At 43.6% G+C, this 27,791-nt stretch overlaps 1 protein-coding gene across 5 annotated transcripts in view; it reads right to left on the bottom strand.

Annotated features, from left to right (window-relative positions):
- The window catches only part of LOC139161683 (caM kinase-like vesicle-associated protein), a 48,457-nt gene extending 25,196 nt beyond the window's left edge, over positions 1–23,261 (bottom strand). For 2 of the 5 annotated variants that reach the window (XM_070741133.1, XM_070741137.1), the window contains exon 1: positions 23,064–23,261. The gene's annotated coding sequence lies outside the window, so the exon portion shown is untranslated. Of the gene's footprint in view, positions 1–22,000; positions 22,416–22,439; positions 22,546–23,063 lie in introns of those variants that run through there. The other 3 variants (XM_070741134.1, XM_070741138.1, XM_070741135.1) reach the window with 2 other exon arrangements.
- Positions 23,262–27,791: the final 4,530 nt, after the last annotated feature.

Genomic DNA, 27,791 nt, shown 5'->3' with positions numbered 1-27,791 from the left:
GGACAATGAAGTTTTAAAAACCCCATGCCTGAGATGGTTATAGTATTGGGAGGAAGCTGTAGAAACTAAGCACCCACCTATCTCCTAGGACAGTGTTTCCCAACCTTGGCAACTTGAAGATATCTGGACTTCAACTCCCAGAATTCCCCAGCCAGCATTTGCTGGCTGGGGAATTCTGGGAGTTGAAGTCCAGATATCTTCAAGTTGCCAAGGTTGGGAAACACTGTCCTAGGAAAATGAGATATTTTATGATATAGTACTAAGAAAAGGGCAGAACATTTCCCCTAAAAGGGAAGCAGAAACTCATCCCCCCCCATGCCCCCAACCTTCATCAATAGGCCATTAAGGCCTGGGCCAGTCTACTCTACATAACAAAGATCTACCTCCTTCAGGCAGAGCCATAATAGGAATTACCAAAAGCCCTTTCATTGCATCATCACCCAGCAAAATTTAACCAAGCTTGGGACTCAAAAGACAATTTACAAAGTTATCCCTGCATGGCCCCATGGGCATAGTTCCCTCTAAGCTGAGCAGTGAGCCATGGCTCACTTAAAAATCATCATCAACTCAGAGTTTTCCAAACCTGCCCAGAAGCCGAGAGGGAAGGAGAGAGAGGGAAGGAGAGAGAGAGGAAGAGAGAGAAACAGATAGAAAAAAGAGAGGAAGGAAAAGAGAAAGAAAAAGAATGGGAGTAAGGAAGAGAGAAAGAAAATCAAAATCTAGTTTGAAACTAGCTCAACTAATTAAGTGGCATTTTGATATTGATAGAGTTGCCCTATTATGAGCTCACTGTTATAGAGTAGACACACAGTACAGTATTTCCTTTTGAAATTCTCTGAGGCAAAACCGGGTGGGTTTTTTATTTATTTATTTGTTTGTTTGTTTGTTTATTTATTTATTTTGTGCCGCCCAGTCCCAAAGGGACTGCCGCTCAGACACTATACTTTTCCACCCACCCACCCCAAAAATTAGAGGGAACACTGCCCATGGGTGTCTGACAACCAATCAGAATACAAGCTCCAGTTCAAAGCCCAACAGAAAACCATCTTTCAAAATGGCCACCATGTTTCCAGTGTCTTACTCCCTACTTGGAATTGAACCCACATGAACATTTCTTCCAACAGAACCATACCAACAAAAAGTTGAAAGAAAAGCAGAGAAGGGGAAGACTGAAAGACTCGGTATGGTTGGAAAGCTGAGGCAGAAAGGGGACACGGAGTCCAGAAGCCCCCATGGGACAGAAAATAGGTGCAGGAGAAAAAACAGCATGGGAAATTAAAGCAATTTACAGCACACCAATTTTGTGCGCTTGCAAACATAGCTCCTAATTTCTCCAAATTCAATTGCTGTTCCAAGACTCAAAGATAATCCAAGCCCCTTTTTTGTTTCAGAGCTGTCCTTGGCAGAAGATCTCATCGTTTTGATGTTGCTCTTCAGCCCTAATCAGTCATTTCTTCTCCAGCCCTAATCTATAGCAGTGAGCAGATTATAGTTAATCAATGCCTACATTATAAAATGTTTAGGATTTGGGGTGGAAAGTGATTTATTTGGTAGTAGTTTTCTCAATATGTTCTTGAAGCAAAAGCTTTCAATTTCAACAGAATTGCAGTAATACATTATTGTAGGCTGCACATGCCACATCATTAATTTTACAACCTGGGAATAGTATATAAACAGCTTAGAGCTATGCTTGCAATCAGCATGTTGACAGGAAAAAAGAAGAAGTAAACACACACAATAATCAAGCTATAAAATAAACAGTTTAGGGTAAAGTTAAAGAAGAGAAACTTGGATTTTTAATAAAATTAATCAGATTCCCTCTGGTTATTTTACAGTTCTAAGTTTGACCAAATTCCCTTTTGCTTCCAGGGAAAATTGTTGAGGCTATATAGTTTATTTATTTTATTTATTCAATTTTTATGCCACCCTTCTTTTTAGACTCAGGGCGGCTTACAACATGTTAGCAATAGCACTTTTTAACAGAGCCAGCATATTGCCCCCACAAGCTGGGTCCTCATTTTACCCACCTCGGAAGGATGGAAGGCTGAGTCAACCTTGAGCCGGTGATGAGATTTGAACCGCTGATCTTCAGATCTACAGTCAGCTTCAGTGGCCTGCAGTACAGCACTCTACCTGCTGTGCCACCTCGGCTTCTTAGTTCTTCAGAAAATAGGCGTTGATTGCTTACCTGAACGCCTCTTCTCGTACGGTGAGCGGGTACAGCAGTCACATGGGTTGCTCATGTCCAATCCGGTGGAACTGAGCCTAGTGTTAAAAAAGCTTGCCGGATCCGCCCCTTCCCCAGAATTCGCGAATCCATAGACTAGGCTCAGCTGTGAAGCTCTGTAGTGTTCAACTCTCATTGTTAGAGGAAGAAGGTTATAGGAAGGTAAAGAAGACACATACAAGGGCGGGAAGTGACTGCTGTACCCGCTCACCGTACGAGAAGAGGCGTTCAGGTAAGCAATCAACGCCTATTCTCCGTACTGAAGGAGCGGGTCCAGCAGTCACATGGGACATACCCAATAGATGGTCCCTAGGGTGGGATTAGATTGCTATCGTGAGAGATAACGGATTGGAGTACCCTTCTGCCGAAGGCAGCGTCCGCTGAAGCGTAAGAATCAATCTTGTAGTGCCTGATGAAGGAATTTGGCGAGGCCCAAGTGGCTGCTTTGCAGACCTCCTCCAACGGGGCTTGAGTCGCCCAAGCGGCCGAGGTGGCTGCGCTCCTGGTGGAATGCGCTGTGATGTTCCTTGGAACTGAGAGGGAGGCCGACTCATAGGCCTTAGATATAGTCCCTCTGATCCAACGGCCTATTACTGTTGAAGACACTTTGGCACCCATGACTCTGGGGTGATAGGCTATAAAAAGTGCTTCTGACCTCCAAAAGGGTCCTGTGCGTTGGATATAGATTCTCAGCGCTCTAATGAGATCCAGGGTGTGCCATCTAATTGCCAAGGGATGGTCTCGTTGGAGGTAGAAGGAAGGTAGGACAATATCCTGAGTTCTGTGGAACATGGAACTGACCTTGGGTAAGAAGGTGGGGTCCAGTCGCAAGACTACCTTGTCCTGATGAAATTGACAAAGGTCCTGCCTGATTGAGAGGGCAGCCAGCTCCGAAATGCGTCGGGCAGAGGTAATAGCCACCAGAAATGCTACTTTAAAGGATAGGTATCTGAGGGACGCCGATTTTAGGGGTTCGTATGGTGCCTGCGTGAGGGAGTGGAGAACCCGTGGCAAATCCCAGGATGGATACCTGTGGACCTTGGAAGGTCTAAGGTTGGCTATGCCCTTGAGGAATTCCTGAACTTCTGGGAAGGATCGGAGAGGCTGTCTGCGGGGGCCCCCTAGGACAGAGGAAATGGCCGCCAGATGACGCCGGAGGGTGCTGGTGGAAAGTCCTTTATGGAAACCTTGCATAAGGAAGGAAATGATTCTGTGTATGGGAATGCACAGGGGAGAAAGGCCTTCCTGTAGACACCACTGGTGAAACTTGGACCACGTGTGGTCGTAGATTCGATTGGTCGAACCCCTTCTGGCCTTTAAAATGACCTCCACTGTATCGGGGTCGTGACCACGCAGTTCTAAGTCTCTCCTGATAACAGCCAGGCGGTGAGGTGGAACCACTCCGGGTCTGGATGGAATGAGGCCCCCTGCCGCAGCATATCCCCCGAAACGGGGAGTCGCCAAGGGTCCTGGACGGACAACTGTTGGAGATCCGCGAACCAGGGCCGGCGGGGCCAATGAGGGGCGATTAAGATTACTCGGGCCCTCTCGGTGAGGACCTTGTGAATCACATCCGGGAGAATTGGAATTGGAGGGAATGCGTAAAGTAGGCCTGGAGGCCATGGGCTCCGGAGGGCATTGATTGCTTCCGCTCCCGGGGATGGAAATCTGGAAAAGAAGCGAGGGAGTTGGGCGTTCGCATTGGTCGCGAAGAGATCCAGAATTGGTAGGCCGAATCTGAGGCTGATTTGATGGAACAGGTCTTGATGGAGGTTCCACTCTCCTGGGTCTATCGTTGCTCGAGATAGCCAATCCGCCTGGACGTTGAGGCTCCCCGAGATGTGGTCGGCTAGGAGCGACCGAAGATGTTTTTCCGCCCAAAGGCCTAACTTGAGGGCCTCCCTCATGAGGGCCTTGGATCTCGTGCCCCCCTGTCTGCAGATATGGCTTTTTGTGGCAATGTTGTCGGTGAGAATGAGAACGTGCCGGTTGGGAATGCGAGGAGAGAAATGCTTCAGAGCCAGGGAAACGGCTCTTAACTCTAGCCAATTGATTGGCTTGGAAGCTTCCTCCGGGGACCACGTGCCCTGGGCTATCATCCCCTGGGCGTGGGCGCCCCATCCCGATAGACTGGCATCTGTGGTGATGACAAATTGATCCGGGCACCTGAACGGGGATCCTTTGTCCATGGCCGGAGACTTCCACCACTTGAAGGATCTGCGAACAATTGGTGGGATGACAATGCGACGATTTGAGTTGCTGTGCCCCGATCTCTGAAAGGGTAATAGGAGCCACTGTAGTTCCCTAGCATGAAGGCGAGCCCAGGGAATGATGCCTATGCATGACACCATCTTCCCCAAAAGGGAAGACAGGGATACTATGGATACTGAAGGTTTAGATAAAATGCAAGAAATTAACTCCCCTATACTGAATTTTCTCTCGGGAGAGAGAAAGACCTGGGAGGATTCTGAATTAATAATGGATCCCAGGTGTAAGATGGATGTGGAAGGTTGGTGATGACTTTTATCAAAGTTGATGGAAAATCCATGGTCCTGAAGGACTGACATGGTGACAGAAAGGTCTGTTTTCACTTTCTCTAGGGAGTTCCCATGAATCAAAATATCATCAAGATAACATAAAATGTGAATGGGAGACGCCCGGATATAGGCCGCCAGGGACCCCAAGAGCTTTGTAAAAACCCGAGGGGCCGAGGAAAGGCCAAATGGCATCGCCCTATACTGGAAATGCCTGCCTTGAAAGGAGAAACGTAAAAATTTTCTGTGGCATTTGGCTATAGGAATGTGGAGGTAGGCCTCAGTGAGGTCTAAAGAGACCATGAAATCTCCCGTGTGGATGGCGGCCAAAATAGATGATAAGGAGTGCATCTTAAACTTCCTATATTTGATGAATAGGTTCAGCTTCTTTAAATCCAAAATAGCTCTCCAACCTCCGGAGGATTTTGGAACCATAAATAGGATGGAATAAAAACCTAGACCCTTCTGACCGGAAGGAACCGGTTGAATGGCTCTGATGGACAATAAGTGGGAAATGGCCTCCTCCATACGGTTACAATCTGAGGAGGACCTGGGAGAAGGGCAGGAAATAAAACGTTTCGGGGGGGGGAGAAATAAATTCTAAAAGAAGGCCTGTTTGAACAGTGTCAATGACCCAGGGGTCCTTGGAGGTGAGACGCCAATTAGAGGCGAAATGGGCTAGGCGACCACCTATGGGAATTGAGGAAAAATTACCATCTAGGTTTCTTTGAAGCCCTGTTAGAGGACGCTCCCCTTTGGAAGCGAAAACCTCTGCCCCTGGAGTTCCTACCTTGGGAACGAAAGCGGGGGGAATACTGACCTGGAGATCTCTGATAGGAAGCCGCTTGATCTTGCTGACGCCCTGGGCGACGAAAGGACTGCGTTTTGGTAGCCTTTTTGGTGGTTGGACCCAAAACTTTCTTCTTGTCCGTGGTTTCCGTGAGGAGTGGATCCAGAAGATCACCGAAAAGAAGGTCGCGCTTTAAGGGTCCCAGGGATAACTGCCACTTCTGGCGTACTCCCGCTTGCCAAGGGCGAATCCATAGGAGTCTTCTTGCCGTTGTAGAAGCTGCAATAGACTTAGCAGAAAATCTAGTAGATTGTAAAGTGGCATCAGCCACGTACTGAGCAGCTGCAAAGACCTTGTTGAAGTCTTGTTGACCTCTCAAGTCATCGGGAGGAATATGCTGTTGAAGTTGGCGAAGCCACAGAAGCATGGCTCTGGAGAAAAAGGAAGCCGCTGCAGAACTTTTAATGGCCCAGGAATCTGCGGTGAATCATCTTTTGAGCATTTGTTCAATCCGCTTGTCCTCTGGGCGGAGGACTTCCTCTGCTTCGCCTGGCACAGCAGCCGCCGAGTGAAGGATTTTGACAGGTTCATCCGGTTTAGGAAAGGATAGGAGCTCCTCATAGGAAGAGGAAAGTTTGTACAATTTTCTGTCCTTGGTTGAGGGATTAAGCCCAGAGGCTGGGAAATCCCACTGCTTAAGTAAGGCATCTTTAAACAATTTAGGCATAGGAATTACCTCGTTATCCTCCTGTTCCTCTGTGAAGTAAGGTAAATTCTCCTCCGGGGGATCAGTGGATGTGGAGGCCTGTTTCTCCTGGGCCGCCAATCCCGTAGAAATTCTAGCTTTGAGGAGGAGAGATTTGAACAATTGAGAAGGAAAAATAGTAATTGGAGAAGGAACCTTTATTTGGGATTCCTCATCATCTGAGAGGCCTTGAAAGGGATCCTCATCCTCCTCCATATCCTCATATTCGTCCTGAGAGGAATCTGAATCATCCTGAATAGGAGCTCTAACCGCTGGGGAAGAACCCAAGGGGCGGGAGGGACGAGGAGGTGGAGGAGGTAAGGGAAGCTCATTGATGGTAGAGAATTTAGCATCAATGGCCTTGGACAACACAGAAAAAATAGATTGGAATTCAGGAGGTAAACTAGAAATATCAGCAGGAATGGCAGAAGAATCCCTGAGGGCCTGGGAGGATCCTGGCTGGGGGGAATCTTCAATAAGATCTGGTTCCTCTGGACCTATTCCCCATAGGTTAGGTTGGGGTCTGTCTAGGTTTGGCTCATCCAGAGATAACACAGGGACCCCAGAAGGAGGCAGACTAGAAGCCTCTGGGGGGTCTTGACTACTGAGTACTTGGCCTGTACTTTCAAACGCTTTGCTGATTTGTCATGGATTCTTTGTAGGGCTAGGTCCCTTCTCTTCTCAGCCCTGGTGACCTTGGTCGAGGGGCGGGCCCCTGAAGAAGAGGAGGTCGAGGCCTGGGGGATACTGGTAATCTCATCGCCTGTAGGCCTGGCCTCTCTGGGACCTTTAGTTGTGCCTCTCTTGGGAAAAGTAGCCATAGTCTGACAATTAACAGAAGACCAGGCTGAGCCAAATAACTGAATAATTAGGGAGAAGAATTTCAAAGCCTTCCCAAGAGGAATGGATCCTGCTCCGAGGCCTCGGAGCTGCTGAGACTTGAGGACAATCTGGGCAAACCCAGAGTTCGTGCCCCCAAATACAGCGTGGCCAGCCTCCCTAAACTTTAATTAAAGTAACCAAGGCACTCTGGTTGGAGGCTTAGCCGGTGGAGAATTAAGCCTGAGCGTCCCAAAGCCCACTCCGGGATCCACGCGGTGGACTGAGGCCTACGCGGCTGGCAGGAGGCCAACACGAGAGACCTAAATTTAAAAAGGGCGCGAAGGCCTTCGCGCCGAAAAATCGCTCCGTAATAGAATTCTTAAAGGGGAAGCGATCGACTAAGTCCAGGAGACTAGAAACAAGCGTCTCACTCCGCAGGAGGTATTTCTTAAGCCCTTTAACAATAATACAATAATGAATCAATACTTGCACCAAGACCTCCAGGCCAAAGGATTAAAAGAATCCACAAGCGGCAGCGGGGATCGTAAACGGCAAGACAGCCGGGGGAAAACGAAACCGCAACTTCTCCCAAGGAAAAAAGCCGAGCCACAAACGGCTGGCGCTATTAGTGCAAGTAAATAAATAAGGATAAACAATTCTTACTACTTTTGAAGGAAAAGATCGAAGGGAAGGTGTTAGAATGTTGAACGAGCTATCACAATACAACCGCAGGATATGCGAACTGAGCGAATTCTGGGGAAGGGGCGGATCCGGCAAGCTTTTTTAACACTAGGCTCAGTTCCACCGGATTGGACATGAGCAACCCATGTGACTGCTGGACCCGCTCCTTCAGTACGGAGAATAGGTTTCATTGAATGCTTTGGGATTTGTTTTGGAGAAGACTTGTGTTGGAGGATCTTTGTGAGTATGACAAAATCAATTACACTGGTGGGGTTCAAAAAATTACTACCGGTTCTGTGGGCATGGTTAGGTGGTCATGTGACTGTGTGGACATGGCTTGGTGATCGTGACTGGATGGTAGGCGTGGCTGGGTGGTCATGTGACTGGGTGAGTGATGTGTCAAGGGACACCTTACCTGGTGCCTTCCCTCCCAGCCACTCCTTGCCATGCCCGGCCTCAACATATCTAATAATGTTGTTCACCTTGTTTCGACTTTATTATCTTCATCTACATACTATAGATGTACTTTCATAGAACACTGAAAGGAGGAAATGGCTCACATGCCTTGCCCAAGAGTGTGATAGGCAGGTCACAAAACAGGCTTTTGAGAGGCTGCCACAAAGAAGAGAGGGCAATATATTTTCTAAAGAAGGAGAAGGCAAAACAAGAAGCAATAGATGGAAACCTAAAACTAAGGAGAAACTTCATGACAGTGAGAACAATTAACCAGTGGAACTACTGGTCTACAGATGTTCTGGGTGCTCGATCATGGGATGAAAGTAAAGATTGGATAGTCATTTCTCTGAAATGGTATTGGGTCCCCACCCACCCCTATCTCCAACGTCCCTTCTAAGTGTTATGCTGTTTTTCTGACACCTTTCCCAGGTCCTCCACTCAGATTTTGGCATCCTCAATTTTCCTGCCTGAGCAGGTGACTGGACTAGAAGACTTCAGAAGTCCCTTTCAACTCTGTTATTCCATTATTCCTGAGAAACAAACATACACGCACACTCACACACACACACAATTTAAGCAAATTCCCCTGTTTTGGAGATTATAGAATCAGAAAGTACCTTGTAGATTCCTCTGTTGTATTTATCTTAAATTTGCAATGAAAAGTTCTGCCAAAACCATTCACAAAAATGACTGCAATGTTGGATTTCTGGATGTTGGATTGCATATTTCTGCTTGGAACGGGAAATAGATTTACAGTTGCCACATTCCCATCTTTTATTCCAAGAACTGGTGCCTGAGCATTTTGCTGTGCATAACAACAACTCATAGTTAACACATTGCCAAGAGCTCTACTGTGCCTTTAATTTAGCCCTCTCTGCAATGTTTATCTTTTTCCAATTTGGAATTGTTAAGGGGAGTTTTGTGCCTGTGTGCCTTTGAATCATTGCTGACTCCTGCCCAGATTAGTCCCTGCAGTTTTCTTGGCAATATTTTGGAAGTGATTTTCCTTTGCTTTCTTCTTAGGGCTGAGAGGGAATGACTGGCTCAAAGTCACCCAGTTGTTTTTGTACCTAAGATAAGACCAACCAGGGTGGTCCCCCAGCTTCTAGCCCTGTTGCCTTAACCACTACACAAAACTAGCTTTTCCAATCTGTTATCTGTACTATGAAATATATGCTACAAAATAAGGTCATATTTTATTGGCAACCCATTCCGAATGTACTTCAGCAACTGCCTTTTTACAAATTAAAGACATCCAGCTTTGTGCAGAGCAAAATCCTTTAGATATCTCTTTAGAATCCCCACTGGGTTTAGTGGATTTATTCTTAGATGAATGCGTAGATACAGGAGAGAAGAATCTGAGTCTCTTTAGATATCGTTCCAGCTTCTCCAGTCATCATGATCTAGGAAAATGGAAGTTGGAATCATCTTATTTTAGAGAACCACTGGCTGCTCTAACTCTGATATATAGAATATTGAACGTCTAACGATCCCAAGCAAGAAATAAAACTCTTGATTTTTTTGCTTTTCATACTAATAAAAAAAATTGAAAGCATTTATTTACAGGAACAAGAAATAAGGACTATTCTCAATAAACAGAAGTGATTTCAAGTCCCTGAAAACTATCAACAATTGAGTTCACCCCGTGGAATTATTTATCTTTATCTAAAAACAAAGGGTTGACTAAGATTGCTCTTTCCCTAACCAGGAGAAACTATGCAAAATCATTTCCATTGTTTCTTGAGAAACAGAGTAAAAATGAGATTCTTCTGTCGGTGTTGGGCTGTTGAAATATCCTAATTAGTTGCCTTCTGCTTTTGCCACACAGATTCTTGTGGTTTATCACTTTGTTGTTCTTTTTCACGAATTTTTGCCAAGGTATTAATAATACATGTGACACAAGCTCTCTGAAAGGGCTCGATTGGCAGAACATGTAGGAAAGATACCACATAAAATAGAATGAAATGGAAATAAAATTGATCTGGCATTGAAATTTAGTATGGTATATTATTTTTCTAGGCAATTTACGCTACCCAACAAAAGTCAAATAAAGACAAAACAAATTTAAAAGAGAAATTCATGGAATGGATGCAAATTTCCCTTTCTTGTTAATTCCATTTCAACAGAACCTCTGCCCTCATTCCAGCTGTTCAACAAGAGGAATTTAGCCCCAAAAGGGCTTCTAGGGGGGAAAGACCACCCCTATACTGTAACTCATTCATTTTAAAAAATATTTTTAAAATGAATGATTTATTTATCTTCTTCTCTTTTTCCTTTAATTGGAAAGAAAAATAAGTAAAATTCTCTCTGCAGCTTTCCCTAGAGACTCCAAAGAAGACGCATGCTATGATGATACTTCCTACTAATAATAACAGCTGAGTGAGAAGGCAGAAGTGGAGATTTTTTTAAAAAAGGATGAGGATAGCAGCCCTCTGTAAAGGATGGGAAGCTACAAGCAGTTTCTTAGGTAGAGAAGATCTCCAGAACATAATGTATCTCCAGCTTTCAAATGCCAGTGAGAGGGAAAATGGGGAGGCTGCCTTTAGATGACAGTCTTGAATCTCTATTATGCATCCCCCTACGACAGTATATTGTCACTTGTTCATTTCAATGTCCAGTGCTGAAATATCTCCGGAAACTAGAAAAAAGATTGGGGAAAACAAGAATTTGGCCAGAATTCAGGAGGTATTTCGGTGTGAAGTTTGAGGGGCACCCAATCATTTTCACTGTATTCCGCTGTGGGAAATCTCAGAAACCTGGGGCAGAAATCCGGAGAATTAGAAATTTAAGGACTAGGGATGGTTTAAAAGATTACACTGAGATTAGTAACATTTGACCATCGCCTTCATTCTGCTAGAAATCTGGCACAGTGTTCTCTTACTGCTTTCTGGTGGAAATCCATTTCTGCTATTTTTGTCCATCTTTAGAAGAAAGCTGGTTGCAATTGTCCCAGTGCCACAATGACAGTATTCTTCTTATATATAAAAATATGTGGAATCCTGTGGCATCCACAAGGAGATGCCATCTCCACACTGCCAGATAGTTGGCTCATAATTGCTGTGGTGCTACTCCACTTGTGGTTTCTCTGGATGAAAAAGTGTGCCCTGGCAAGTAGGTATGTAGAGGACAAGCTACTTTGTCGCTTTACAAGCAAGAGAAGGTAAAATCACTTGAAAGAGCCTGAGAAGATGCCAGGATTGATTTGGAGAATAATGTTGGGAAAAGATCAAGGCAGCAAGGAGATCAAAGTGGCTTTTGGTGGAAAGATCCACATCACACAGGAAGCCAGGGGTGCAATCCATGGGTGCAGCTAACTTCTTAGATGTGCACAAAATATCCCATAGTAGCTGGGATAGATTCCATTGCCAAATTGGTGGTCTGGCCTTCTGTTATCTTGCCTCAAGGCAACAGTCCTTCAGGCTGGTCTGGAGAGGCCTCCTTCTGCCACCAGTCTCAACTTATAGTTTCCAAACCTGCTGCTGACAGAGAATGCCTGGGGAAAGTTCTAACCCTATTATTGGTGTTTTAACCCCTAAGAAAGCTGGGAGTTTCCATGGCAACCCAGCAACTCGCTAGCAACACTGTCAGGCAACTTAATGGGCCACAATGCATGGGGAGCCCAGCGACACCCTGCAACCATAGTTCCCTCTAAGCTGAGCAGTGAGCAATCGCTCACTTAAAAGTCATCATCAACTCAGAGTTTTCCAAACCTGCCCAGAAGCCGAGAGGGAAAGAGTGAGAGGGAAGGAGAGAGAGAGGAAGAGAGAGAAACAGATAGAAAAAAGAGAGGAAGGAAAAGAAAAAGAATGGGAGTAAGGAAGAGAGAAAGAAAATCAAAATCTAGTTTGAAACTAGCTCAACTATTTAAGTGGCATTTTGATATTGATAGAGTTGCCCTATTATGAGCTCACTGTTATAGACACACAGTACAGTATTTTATTTTGAAATTCTCTGAGGCAAAACAGGGTGGGTTTTTTGTTTGTTTGTTTGTTTGTTTGTTTATTATTTCTGTGCCGCCCAGTCCCGAAGGGACTGCCACTCAGACACTATACTTTTCCGCCCACCCCCCAAAAAAATTAGAGGGAACACTGCCTGCAACACACACATACCGTGACAGAGACAGGAAATACACACAAGCACACCACAACGTGACTGTAAGCCTTGGGAGTTCTACATCAAGCCTCTTCTGTTGTCATCTGGTTGAGTTATCAGCAGGTAACTTAATAAGGATGATGTATGACACAGTCAAAAAGGACTCATATCCAGGGCTATTGGCCTGTGCACAGTTGTGCTCCACACATGGCCGCCCTGAGTCTGCGGAGAGGGGCGGCATACAAATCCAATTAATAATAATAATAATAATAATAATAATAATAATAATAATAATAATAATAATTGTGCAAGATATATATCTGTATAATCTTCACCTACCAGGCACACCACCAAATTGTGCCTGGTAGTACATGCATAGTAGGGCGTTCCAGTTGCAAAGACCTGAAGCCTTAAACAGCCACACTCAGCTGTCTCATGCACCTCTTGGCAAGTAGGCCACCATCCCCAGCGGTGGGAATGCCCTGCTCATTTTGCAGAATCACAAATGATGCACTGCAGATGGAATGGCTTGCCTAAACCGTCTCTTACTCAAAAGTACACCTAGAACCCTCACAGTTTGCTACATTCTGAGAATTCTCCAGAAAGACTGTTATTTGTTCGGTTTATCGTATTTGGATGCAATCCTTGTCAGATGCTGGAGTGGTTTGCCATTGTTCAAAAACACATTGTGGAGTGATACTAAAACCTGACAAAACACCTAGCAGATATGCCTAGCAGGTGGTCCTAGCCTTACTAAATTATAACCACCAGAGATATTCTAGGGCAGTTGAAATCACTGCCAACAAAGATGGTCTTCACCAATGTCACACGAAAACAGCGGCTGCTGAACATGACTGAACACCCATGAAAAAAATACATAAAATTTGGCAGCATAAATTAAACCAAGGCAATACAGTCTATCCTTTCTACCCTTATGATACTCAACTTTCTCCTTACACTTACCTACAACATCATGAGCTCCCCCACCAACATTTGTCCATTGAGCCAAGATAGCTTTATTCTGATTATTAAAAAGAGTAGCTATTTTTGGTGAAGCATGAAGGAAGTAACGCAAAGCTGTTTATTTGAAGTACAATGATGTATCGTTCAAGAATTTCAGAGATCTGATACCTGACAGGGGTCAGACAGCCACATATTCACTCCCACTTCTAGACTGCTTACAGTACTAAATAATATTTATTTTCCTTGCCCTCCTTTTGGAGAAACCGATCTTGCTGACCTAGTGTTTTTAAAAACCCACCTAATTTTAAAAAGTGGTCCTTGTAAGTCTGGTTGCCTTGACATCTGATAGTCTTTGAGGATAAAAATGGTTCAAACTCCTACTTTGGCTCTCAAAGATCGGGGGGGGGGGGGGCTGGCCAACGTCCCAGCATTACAGGTATCTTTTGTGCTCCACAGGGACCCCGAATTCCAACTGTTTGGAGACCTGGAACCAGATTGGAACCAGGTCAGATATGTCCTGGAGGGGTGTTGAAGAAGAGACCAGTTGGTGGTCTGGGGTCGGGGGGGGGGGGGGACACAGATGGACAGACTTGCAATCCCCCCCAGGGAGCTTGCACCAGACTCTTGGCCAGCAGCTGTGGAAGATAGCTCAGCCGCCATTAGCTGGGGTTGCCAGGATTGAACTGATTGAAATGGAGAGATTGTAGATTGCCCGAGTGATAAGATCTAAATGTTTGTGCTGGAGAGAAGTAAAGAAGTGCTGAAGCTGGATGAATGCTTGGACAATGACAAAAGAAAGAAATTTAAAATTCAAAAGGAGATAAAAGAGAGTTTAATATGGAGTGAGTGGCTATCCAGCAATTGGAAATAACATAGAGAGAATTAAAGGAACAAGTTTAAAAGCCCAAATTTGATGATGTCTTTATAATTGGACTTGGTGGAAGTTAAAGAGACTGAAAAAGAATAAAGAATTTGAAGAAAATATTTTATAAGTGCTAAGTGGATTTAAAATACTTTGGAGTCTTTTGTAAGAGACTTGTTTTGTTATACAATATTGGGAAATCGGCAATGCTGGTTAAAAGAAAAGACTACAGCGAATTGTGGAAAGTTTGAATTTGCTAACACCTGGAGACTGACCTTATTTGTAAGAAGATAACTAGGAGCTTAAAAGGACTTGAAAGCAGTGTGTGTTGTACTATTGTGTTTGATGGTGCACTGTTTTGGTGATAGATGATAAGAGGACTTTGAATTGGATTGGACTGAAATACAAAGAGATTAACTTTGTGAACTGTGAACTTGACATGATGGTATGTATCTGTGAAGAATTGACAGGGATGTTAAAATGCATTCATAAAGACATAAACTTACTTTTTGGAAATCAGAGGTGGAAAGAAAACAGAAATGAAGCTGGATCCTAAAGAACACTTAGAATTTACAATGGTGGAAAAGAAAAATGAAGAAAATGAAGATCAAGGTGATTAAACAGATGAAAATGGACTGAAAATAAAAAAAACAAATTAATGATTACACTGGGATTTACAGTAATAAGGGGAGTATTGGGATCAGAAGAAGCAAGTAAAAAAATAAAGGGGGAATTGAGGGTAGACTTATATAAATAAGAGACTTAAAAATAAGGAAAGGAATTTGGAAAAAAAGAAGTCATTCACATAAAAATAAAAGAATGAAAAATAAAAAGTTAAGAGAAGAGGTTGGAAGGGGAAACCTATAAAAAGTGGGATTTTTGAGAGATTAAAAAAGAATACATGACAAGGGGAAGGTCAATAGAAAGAGGAAAAATAGAATTATTATTTTACATTTAATCGTGTCTACATTATTAGTTGCATATATGTGTACAATTAATTAGCATAATTATCTTGTTAAAATATTTTTTCTATAGGTTAATAATTTTATATTAGATTGGTACATGATGGTTTGAATTAAATTTTGATAATGAAAAGGAAAAAAGAATAAAGAAGGGAAATAAACTATAGTAGGTCAATTGTTGGAAGATTATAAAATTTGAATACTGTAATTGCTACCGGTAATTTTCTTTATAAGATTTGTTTTTATATAAGATTTGTGATAATTTATAAAATTGATTTAATGTTGAAAAGGATTTTGATAATTACTGAAATTGTTAGAATGTTATAAGAGCTGTATAAGTATTATTTTTAAAGGTCTTCATATAAGATTATATACTTAATCTTTTTTAGAATTTTTATTTACATTTAATGATGTCAATATCATTAGCTGTATATAAATGTGTATAATTAATCAGCATAATTATCTTGCTAAAATGTTTTTTATGCTAATAATTCTATATTAGATTTGAACCTGATGGCTTGAATTAAATTTTGATGATGAAAGGGAAAAAGAATAAAGAAGGGAAATAAATTACACTTTAGTAGGTCAATTGTTAGACGGTTATAAAATTTGAATAATTACTATTTTTCTTTATAAGATTTGCTTTTACAAAAATTTGTATAACTTATAAAATTGATTTAATGTGGAAAAGGATTTAGATAATTACTGAAATTGTTGGAATCTTATAAGAGCTGTAGATCTATCATTTTTAAAGGTCCTTATGTAAGATTATATACTGCTCAAAAAAAAATAAAGGGAACACTCAAATAACACGTCCTAGATCTGAATGAATGAAATATTCTCATTGAATACTTTGTTCTGTACAAAGTTGAATGTGCACAACAGCATGTGAAATTGATTGTTAATCAGTGTTGCTTCCTAAGTGGACAGTTTGATTTCACAGAAGTTTGATTTACTTGGAGTTATATTGTGTTGTTTAAGTGTTCCCTTTATTTTTTTTGAGCAGTGTATAATTGATAAATTGGATTTTTTGCTGTAAAGATTTTAGATAATTGGGGGTTCTTTTCTTTTTCTTTATTATTGTATATTGGGAAGATATGATACGGGAAAAGAGATCAGAAATTTAGGGCATTTAGAAATGACAGAATTTAAAAAATGATTAGTAAAGATATAAATTGAGGTAAGAGAGGAGTATGGCCTAAAATTAAGAGATATAAGAGATAATGAATATGTCTGGAAGATAAGGTGGTAGACCCAGGCAACAAAAATAGGAGGTAAGCATTAGAATAATAGTAGATATATATTATAAATATATAATAAATATGGATAAGGAAAAAGAAATATGTTTAAGAGTAGCACTGATGTTGGTATGAAGTTAGGGTTTGAACTGCTCATCTGTTAACTATAAAATAGATTAGAGGCACTCAGGGAAGGATAAGAGGGAGGAAAAGGAAGTAGAATGGAAGAGGAGAGAGGAAGTAGAAAGGCAGAGGGAAGAGAGAGAGATAGAGAGAGAGGAGAAGTATGAAATATAGAAGGAAAACAGACGGGCGGTAAAAGTACAAAAGGTGCAAATTTAGGATATCTGTTTATGGCATTTTGGACAGAAATGTATAATTATGTATGTTTTGATACTATGGTATAGGTATGGATGTTTATGTAAAGATGGTGAAAAATATTTCAGCATGTGATTCCCAGCAATGCATATTTTTCTCAAAAGATAATCTTTTCAGTGAAATCATGGCATTACAGCAGTTAACTTCACCTTGATGTGTTGGGTTTGAATTGATGCCATCCCGCATCAGCATTTCTGCTAGTGGGGATATATGGGAAATAAATAATCCAACTAATCTGGAGCACACCAAGTTTTCGAAGGCTGCAGTTAGTTGGAAGAAAAATAAGAAAGGATCAAATCAAATAATCCTTAATTCATACTGCAATCCTTTGATTTGGCACTCATATCTTTGCCCAATCTAAATACTGTGTGGAATGGAGTAGTGGTTTCAGATTATTTCCTTTTAGCCTACATTATAAGATCATGAGAAGTTGTATCCTAAACATTCAGGACTTTTTAGGCATAAGACCAAAGAAATAAAGTGCTTGAACTAATATCATACCCTTCTGTACAAAATCCAAGGAGACAATAAAAGGAATTTACCTCAAACTCTTATATTAACATAGTTTTTAAGCAGAGAAGCCCAGCAAACACTGGAATTAGAAAAACCCCCTGCATATGGGCAAGTTAAGAGTCAAAACTCTTTTCTCAGAAGTCTTTCCTTTTTCTGCAGCTCACTTTCACATTCTTTTCTCTGTTTGTTACCCGCAATTACAGCTAGACAACTTTGTGTTTCAAGTCCTTCCTTTGCCATAAGATCATTTTACAAATCATCATATCTTAGAAAGCAAACAATTATTTTTGTGATGTCTAAAACTTAAGTTTGCAAAGGTTTCCATTCCTATAGCACAGAGGTCTTCAAACTTTGCAACTTTAAGACTTGTGGACTTCAACTCTTAAAAGGCTAAGGAATTCTGGGAGTTAAAGTCCACAAGTCTTAAAGTTTGGGGACCCCTGCTATAGCACATGAGTCCCTGGTTTTCATTTGTTCCACCGTTACACCTAGGGAAAAGAGATCCCCCCCCCCCTTGGGTAATAAAATACCCTGCTCATCTCACAATCAGAACTGGCAAGCTCTATTTCAAACTTCAGGGAAACACAGTACAACAAGGTATTGTTGTTTCATATTTCAAAAATTATTCTTCTTTCAGGAAAATCATATAAGAATTGCCAAGATTATATATACGGTATAAAGCGCTGTTTACTTTCCAAAGTGATTTTTAATGTCTACTGCTGCTAACAACCACTATCATCTTGCTTATTATAACTGATTTTATGTTATTTTCAAATAACCCTTCTGATTTCTGTCCAGCAGAGAAGCGAATCCCATGAAAATCCTGGAAATGCTTCCTTCCTGTTCTTTATTTGGTCATCCTGTTAACCATGTTAACCCCAGTAGCAAGTATTGGTATTCGTGGTAAATTATGTGAAAGGCAACAAGTAAAAACCATGGGAGCTGGCTTGAATAGGTATGGAAGGTGCTGCTGGCTAAACTCATCTGCATTCAAAGGAAATATTGGGATAGGAGAAAAGCTGTCCCAGAAATGAACTAAACGCAGGAAGGATTCTACAATCCCCAAGTGATACAGGGTGGTAGCAACCTTTGATGCAAGTCAATTTTTTTTTTGCATCTGCAGCTTTTCTGAGTCTATGGATGCCCTTGCACATCATCCAGTTCCCTATTTCACACATACTGTACATTCAAATGTCTCTATCTTTATTATTTTACCCCTATTTGGCATCAAGAGGTGTGAATATGTTGAAAAGCATTTCCTGGCAGTAGCTAAAAAAAAGGATGCTTGGGTGTGGGCTAGGTGATACCCTGTTCACATATGTGAGAACAGATAAACACTCCCAGTATTTTAAGAAACAGAACTATTTGATCAATCCACACACCAAGGCTGAGTCGAATAACTCTCCCTCACTCACCCTCTCTCCCAATTCTGGCCCACAATCCAAAAATCTCTCCCTGTAAGGAAGAGTTTCTACATACTGTGCTTTTTATTTATTCTCACATTTATTTATCTCACACCAGAATCCAGCCAAGCTATGCAGGATGCATATTTTGGACCCCAGACAACAGCCTTGCAATTGACCTTTCCGCTGAAAAAGAAATGTACTCACTGCTGAAGTGCGAACACAGTTCTACCAGGGCAGTTAACACCCAGCCTTTCATTTCTTTTCCCGCCCAAGCCGGACAAGATTGTCATAAGGGCAAATTCAAACACAGCATACGAAATGTGCAAGTTACTGCTGAGCAGGAATTTGTGAAGGCAAAACATTTCCTAGCTCATCCCAGCAGATAAAAGAGGTTGGTCCTTTGGACAGGGAGAATCCCAGTAGCCCTCTGGCTAATTAGGAGGCCAAACTGGGATGGGGTGAAGATGGGAAGTGGGAGAACCACCGTGGAAGTTATCACAGCTACAATTTGTACTGTTGTCCTCCTACGTAGTGTTATGTCATAAGCTACAGTTGCTTGGCTTTAATTATGGTAACTCTTTAAACCATAAACTGGAGCCTACAGACCACACACTATATCAAAACCAAACGAACCACCTCTTGACTATGTGAACCTGAACATTGTACCTTCCCATCATCCCTTCTATTTTTTTTCTGACCACAGGCCTCTGGTTCTGCTTGCTGAACCTTGAATAAAACATGTCTCTTTGTTTCAGCTGAACAGATGTGGATGCAACTAGGAAAATATTTAACCTGGTGGGGATAATGCAATCCCTCCCAAAACACACTTTTCATCCCCACTGAAGAGGAAACAAGATATATAGAAGGTTGGGAAGCGGTGGGAGAAGAGAAAGGAGGTAAAACGGAATGCATTTTCACTTAGTATGACAACATAGCTCAAACTGGTATGAGTGTTAATGAGCTCACAGCTTACTTACTAAACTCCAAGTCTACGTCTATTGCGCTCTCTTCAAGAGAAAGAGAGAGAACAAACACAACCCACTATACGTAGGACCAGGGTCTTGCCCAAGATCAAACAGAGCTGGGAGATAGGCTGATGGTTTGTTCCTGTCCAAATGAGTGGCACCTCTTTTGACTACCCTTAATTTCAAGGAAGTGATCTGCAGGGGTTGGTCCAATCCTTGCAGACATAGTGAAGGCCACCAGTTTCAATCTCACCAAAGAACACCCCCTCCTCTCCAGATTGCAAAACTGTAAGCCCATAAGAAGGTGGTTTTTTACTTGGCTGAGATTAACACTTTCTTAAAAGGCTCATGCTGGAACTAAGAACAGGGCTTGAATACAAAGCACGTTCTACAGTAATGAAAGCACTGCTACATCCCATTCCAGCTAGCCCAAGCAACCTGTCCTCTACTCAGCTGATTCTGGGAAAGCTATAAGAAGGACATGAGAAAAAGCGTCTTCACACTGGTGTTTTCCCAGCTCCTGGGATTCGGTGGTATGTTGTTTCTGGCGGCAGTTTCCATAACCATGGAGAGATCTCCTGTGGAGGCTGGAACCATGGCAAGCAAATGCCATGCATTAATAATGATAGCCAATGCTGTTTATTTTCCTGCTCTGAATTGGTTGCCAATTGAATTAAATCTTTTGCTCTCATGGGAAATAGTACATGCGTTCATTTTAAAAGAAAGCAAGGAAATCTTATCTATTCCAGAGACCCCCTTTTACTTCAGCCCCTTTATGAAGCTGTATTATTTTAGTCCGTAAATTTATAACTTCTAATTATGCAGCACATGTAAACAGGGCAGACCTTTTTCGCTCAGATACTTGCATAAACGCCCAGAGTTTGAACGTCATTGCTGACACATTGTCAACAAGGCATTTTCTTATATTATTTTGATAACTTTGCAGCATACTTCATCACTGGGATTACAAGGAAAGTTTTCTCTTTAATCCCAACAGAGATTTCAGTCCATAGGGAATTTTTGAAATGAGACCTTTTAGTCTCTGGCATCCTCAAACCTCGTATTCTGCCAGCTCCAGTTTGTAGATTGTGTGATATATACACAGGCACAAAATGCTTTTTGAATGAATCAATCGGATGTTATTTAGGCACAAAGCAAATCAGCTGAGTACCAACTGAGTATCAAAGACTCTCCTGAGTCAATCAAATTGTAAACAAATACAAGGGGGAGGAGAAGGTGGGAAATACAACTCAAAAGAAAGTCATGGGCCACAGAGAAAGGTGGAGAAAGGGGATTCTTGATAAGATGAATAGAAGGAGTGTTAATGAGATCAATTAAGGGTCTCCCAAAGGAGTATTTTCCACAGTCATGAGGATTAGCTATTCTTAAATGCCAAATCCATTGCCCATATCCCCACAAAGTCCCAACCCTGTGGGTGAAGCCACAATTCATTCTTGTGACAGTGGCTCTGCAGAGACCTCTGTAGGGACAATCTCTTCCAGAGAGGGTCATTTGACAATTGGCAGCGAAAAGAAAGTAAGCGATTTGATGTGCGGCCTGAATCTCAAGGAAGTTGCCCCTATAGCACAAATCACTAAAGCACACACCTCAAGGTCCAAAGACACCAACTGATCGCAGGGCAACCTAACAGGAGCCTATTACGCACGAGTGAGCACATACCAAACGCACTGTTGCAGACATCCATGAATAAATGGATGCCTTTCACACTCATGATCTTACGGGTACGCTTAAAAATATGCATATGGTCCACATAACACCAGTCCTGTGAATATGTGCAGAAACGGTCGGTTTACAGAGTCCCTGCTTTGGCAAACCAGATGGATATCCACACACAAGCTTCTTCCAAACCCTTTAGCCTCTGAGTGCATCTAATGCCCAAACGGAAGTATCACCGCCTGTGTGTGTGTTGTGTGCGTGCAAAGTAAATTTCCTTTCTGTGGAAGAGTGCTCCCGGCCTCTTTTATTTAATGCCCTCTTATTACATACACACGCAGGAATAGCATACTCACAGCCGCTCTTGGTCATCCCAGTTTTCCCTAAACGGGGTCCTACTCCGGTCCCTTGTCATAAAAGATGCTCCTAAACTTTTTGACCACCCAGTGTCAAAAAAATAATTACACTCACCACCGTTGCCCATCAAGCAACACACGCCATCCTCCCTCTTCAAGGCGAGCACCCACACCCATTTCTTTCTTGGATGCTCTGGTACCCCACCCCACCCCTGTCTTATCCCCCCTCCCCTCATCTCCCTCCTGCCCATCCAATTGTGAATCCCACTACCCCAGCCTGGGCCCAAAGATCCCAGCCGCCTCCTCCCCCGCTTTGGTTCCCCCCCACCGTCCTACCTGGGGTGGAGCTGGGCGTTCCTTCCCCCACCTGGGGCTTGGCGGGCTGCGGCTACCGTTAGTGCTCGCCGCGGGGCAGAGGCTCGGCCGTTCGGGATGGCTCAGCCATGGGCACGAAGAGTTGCCCGCCTCTGCGCTTCCCTGGCAAGAGAGTCTGAGCGCTGCCCGCGCTGGCAGAAAGCCCAAGTCGCGGAAGGCAGGAGCGGGAGGGAGCGGCAGCTGGGAGGAGGGGGGGGAACGGAGCGATGAGAGAGACCCAGAGCCACGCGGAGAAGGAGAGCTGGGGCTGGGGGACTCAGGGAGGGGATTGGAAGAGGCGTGTTAGAGGCAGACCCTGGCTACGGCGGGCAAGCGTGTGTCCCGTCCCCCTCCCCGAGGCAAGGGCTGGCTTTCCCACTCCCGGCTGCCTGGAGAGACGCACTTCCCCGGAGAACCTCACCTGCGCGGCGCGCGCGCTTATTTTCGCTCGGCTTTCCCCTCTCACGCCGTCTCGGCTCTGAGGAGTTTGCGCGTGTGGGAAGAAGAGGCAGCATGGGTGCCACTTTGCTCCTTGCCCGCGGTTGAGTGTGTGTGTAGGGGCTGGGCTGGGGCGGTAATCGATAGGCAATAACGGTTCTCATCGATGGGGGAGGGGAAAGGTTTTTTTTTTTTAGAAGTCGAGGTGTGGGGGTGGGGCGGCCGCGTGGGTTTCCCTCAGAAACGGGGCGCGGGTTTGGCGCGCACGCGTTAACACCCGCGCGCGCGGCGGCCTGTTGCCCCCCCCCCTCCGGCGGATTTGGGGTACATTTTGCCTATTACTTCAGAAGAGCCCAACTACGGGCAAATCAGTAAGGGGCGTGCATAAATGTTCCGAGTCCTCGGAGAGGGGCAGCATACAAATCTAATAAAGTATTATTATTATTGTGCACCAGCGTGCCTTCCGTCCCGTCTTATTGTTTCTTTATATTTTTTAAAAAACATTTTTACTAGTATCATGTATGTGGATATTATTATTTCTAATGTTTTTCCAATCTTATATCTTTACTGGTGTCATGTATATAAATACTATTATATCTTCACTTACCTCCATTACGTATTAGACAAAACAAATAAATAAATGAAATAAAAAGTTTCAAATGCCCTCCTTCTGGGCTTCGGCCTTCTTTCGACGACGCCTTTTCAGGGCCGATTCCCAAGAGTTGAGGCCCATCCAGGGTTTAATCCCCGCGCGGCGCGGGAAACACAAGCAGCTTTTCCACAGATTAGGAGGCGCTGCTATATGGCGTGGGGTGCGCAGGTACAAATGCATTTTAAGTGCATTCGTTTTCTATAGGCTCCCTGAGTTGGGTTCACTTCCTGGGTCTACTCCGGGTGGAGCGGGACGAGTTTTTAGATTGCGGACATGCTCTCAACGAGGGGAGGGGGGTTGACCCATCAGGGACGGTCCAGCTAAAAAAGACCAGACATTCGTGGTTTATTCAGCCAGCTCCTCTTCACAGGAACCAGAAAAGGGGCGGGCGGGGGGGGGGAGAGAGTCAGATACAGCCACGAATAGAATGGAACGATATTAAAAAAAAAATTTGGATCACCAAGGATGGTCGATGTGGAGTGAAATACAGGAATGGCTGGACCAGACCCTGGTTAAAAGTTGAGGAAAAAAGGGGGCATAAGGGAAAGGGAAAAAAAGAGAAAGAAATCAGGAGAAAAACAGGTTTCTAAAACACACACTATCTGGCATCCACAGTGTCGGCTGCTGCCATCAACTAACTGCGCATAAGCATTCGTATGCATCCTAGCTGTGTTCATCCAAGCCTTTACTCCCACGTGGCATTGTGTAAACAAGAACAGGCCATATTTGCCCCCCCCCCCTCCAATAGCTGAATATTTGGAGATAGAGTTCAGGGCACATATATAGGGAGCTGAATAATACACCTTTCTCCTGAAGTCTCCCATTATCACGATTGTGTCAGGTGCTCCTATCTCACCCGTTGCATAAATGGGGAGAGCAAGTGCAACTCGGAATGTTCTTCTGCAGATACAACCAGTTTCTTCCCAAAGTGAAGGAGCAGCGTGCTCTGTGTAGTGGCCAGGGTGAGCTGAATGCTAATGAGAGCAGAGATCCCTGGTGTGTGGGGGAGGGGGGAGGTGTTTGGGACACCATTAGCGGTAAGCCCCCCTCAAAAGGATCAGGTCACTTGCTTTAAAGCCCCCCCCCCTCCAAGGTTTGGTTTTCTTTCTATCTCTATGTCAGTGATGGCGAACCTATGGCACAAGTGCCACAGGTGGCACATGAAACCATATATGCTGGCACACAAGCTGTTGCCCTAGCTCAGCTCCAATGTCCATGTGTGTGCCGGCCATCTGATTTTTGGCTCGCATGGAGGCTCAGGGAGGGCAGTTTTGGCTTCCAGAGAGCCTCTGGGTGGATGGTGGAGGGCGTTTTTACCCTCCCCTAACTCCAGGGAAGGCTGGGGAGGGCGAAACACGAGCCTACTGGGCCCACCAGAAGTTGCGAAACAGGCCGTTTCCGGTTTCCAGAGGGCCTCCAAGGGCAGGGGAAACTGTTTTCTCCCTCCCCAGGCATTGAATTATGGCTGTGGGCACTCATACATGCATGATAATGCGCACGCATGCTCTTTGGGCACCTGAGGAAAAAAGGTTCACCATCACTGCTCTATGTCCTCCTATTTGTTTCTAAACAAAATGGGGATAGATGACTGAGATGTACCTGTCTTCACTCACCGCAGACAGGTAGAAATAGACGCACACCTTAAACTTCAAACCTCTCCCTCGTCTGTCCATGCAAGCTGTACAGCTTTGCAGCCATTAGGGACTGACGCTCATCTCTATACAGCATTAGGAAAAGCCAGAGCTGATTTCTGAAGCTTAAGCACCAGTTGAAGGCAGGAAGACAGTCTCTCCCTCCCTTTCTTTCTCTTTGTGCGCTCGCGTGCTTCAAAAGTGATTCTTTTTTTCCCTGATCAACAGGGCATTCCAGTTAATAAGACCCATCGCTTTGTAAATCCAGTCACATCATGTGGTAAAGGTTTTGAATTGACTGCAGCTGAAAGAGGCAGAAAGAATGGAGAAGTTGCACTGTTCTCTCTCACACCTGAACAATAGGAACATTTCTCTGCCCATTGAGAAAAGGAAGACCTGCTCATCGCTAGCAGAAGATGAAAATTGCTAAATGTTCTTCATCTGATTAATATTTGGCATGGCTTCTTCTGCAATTTGAATGTTCTCAACCCCCCCCCTTTTGATTCTCTACCGTGGCTAAACCCCATAAATTCCACACATTAGCACATATAGGGTGTGACCATAGAAGCATAAGCGTATGCATCCTCAACAGCATGTGGTTCAAATCTTTTCTGAGAGCTTTTTAACTTTCCAACTCAGTCTTCTATCAAGTAGCATCCTGGTCCAACTCTGCCTCAAATTCCAAGTTCAGACATGGCCCTATCAATGCCACCACCTGATTAATCCTGATTTATGGTGTAAACTCTAGGGGATGTAGTGATTCAAAGTTACAAAGCCAAGTAAACTGTACTTACGAACTTAATTCGTTCCGTGACCAGGTTCTTAAGTAGAAAAGTTTGTAAGAAGCAATTCTTCCCATAGGAATCAATGTAAAAGCAAATAATGTGTGCCATTGTGGAAACCACAGGGAGGGTAGAGCCCTGTTTCCTCCTAGGAGATTCCATGGAAGCTTCTCCCCATCTTTTCCGGCCCTGTTTCCTCCCAGGAGATTCCTAGAGAGGCCCCACGGAGGCTTCTCCCTGCCTTTTCCAGGTACAATTTTGCAGGGTTGGGTTTGTAAGTGGAAAATGGTTCTTGAGAAGAAGCAAAAAAATCTTGAACACCCGGTTCTTATCTAGAAAAGTTCGTAAGTAGAGGCGTTCTTAGGTAGAGGTAACATTGTATATAAATTTAGCCAAGAGTAAGTTGAAAAATGGCCCCATTTGTAGGATTATACCAGATCTGTGCAACATCAAGTCAAATTCTGTTGGCCATGTTGAATGGAGTATGAGGGGAATTGTGATCCAAAACATCTACAGTGATCCCTCGAGTATCGCGAGGGTTACGTTCCAGGACCCCTCGCGATACTCGATTTTTCGCAATATAGTGGTGCGGAAGTAAAAACACCATCTGCGCATGCGCGCCCTTTTTTTCATGGCCGATGGTGTTTTTACTTCCGCACCTGGCCCAGGGAAGGTTCCTTCCGCCGCCCAGCAGCTGATCTGCTCGGCAGCGCCGCAGCAGCGAGGAGCCGAAGATCGGTCCGCCCGCCGCTTGTCCGCCGCCTGCCTGCCCGCCTGCCCGCCGCTCGGTGCACGAGAGAGGGAAAGTGAGAAAAAGAGGGAGAGCAAGAGGGGGAGAGATAGAGAAAGAGAGAGAAGGAAAGAAAGAAAGAGACGAGAAAGGAAGGAAGAGAGTGAGAGAGAGGAAGAAAGAGAGAGAGAGAAGAGTGGAGTATTTTTTAATTAATATTTTCTGAAAAATCGCGATATAGCGTTTCGCGAAGATCGAGATCGCGAAACTCGAGGGATCACTGTACAATGCATTTCCTTCGCTGAGATGTAGCAGACTGATAAAGTACTTCAGGGTTTGGGGCAGGCTTCTTCCCTAAACTGTATCTCGTACTCCGTGGCATTTGGATACCTATAAAACAAGATTATTAGAGTAATTTAATTGGCAATTGCCAGATTTTGGTTGGAACATTAACAAAAATAACACGGGGATCTGATTCAAAGAACGAGCCATTTAAAGAAAAGAGGTCAGAATGACTAAGTTTCCATCTAGCTACCAGAGCTGTAATTGAAAAAGTTGATTAGAAACCTACAAGCAGGCAATTTTTCTGGTCAACTTGATTGATGGCTATGGAATCATAATTCTCATTGAGGGCCTCCAATAAAGGATAATATTTGTAGCTCAATGTTGAAATGAGGAGTCCCTGGTGCTCTCTGAGCTTGGTTTTCTTGAGATGTTTCATTACCCAAAATAGGTGACATCATCAGTGCTAGTTTTTGTTCTTTATTTTCTGCATTCTCTCTCCTTTTTGACATTGAGGGAGTATACATGATTTCTCAAAGTATGTCAGCTCAGCTGTGGGACAATGTCATATAAAGCCAGCAACTTGAAGAAAGGCAGATGCTGCTGCTACAGAGGAGGCTTCTTGGAATCCCAGAGGAGAGCTCATGGGGCATCCATGTCCCATGAGCCTCTTTTGAGCCCTCCAAGCTCTTCCCTAAGGCTGACTGTTTATTCATTCATTCACTCACTCATTTGTTTGTGTGTTTGTATGCCATCCCCTCTCCGAAGACTATGCCACTATACAAACGTGAATTATGATTGGAAACACTGGGAGCCATGAACTCCATATAAATGGAAGCATCCCATTCCTAAGAAACCCCAAAATGTAAGAATCTATGAATCACACGTGGGAATTGCTTCCCGGTGGGAAAATAGCTTCATATGAAAACTTTACATACAATGTAAATACAAAAATCAAAGATCTTGGATATAGCCGTGTTCAGTTGATGGAACAAATGCTCACTATTCAAGTTTTGGTTATCAGATCACATGTTTTTTTGCAGCATCGAGTCGATACGGCACTCCAAATAACTTGAAGGAACTGATTATTATTATTATTATTATTATTATTTATTCGATTTGTATGCCACCCCTCTCCGAAGACTCGGGGCGGCTCACAACATGTAACAACAAATCATAAATAATCCAACAGTTTTTAAAATGTTTAAAGATTTAAGAGACCCCATATACTAACAGACATACACACACGCATACCATA

Source organism: Erythrolamprus reginae, chromosome 2, assembly GCF_031021105.1.
Source record: "Erythrolamprus reginae isolate rEryReg1 chromosome 2, rEryReg1.hap1, whole genome shotgun sequence".
NCBI lineage: Eukaryota > Metazoa > Chordata > Lepidosauria > Squamata > Dipsadidae > Erythrolamprus > Erythrolamprus reginae.
This window is presented reverse-complemented; position numbering and strand designations above follow the sequence as displayed.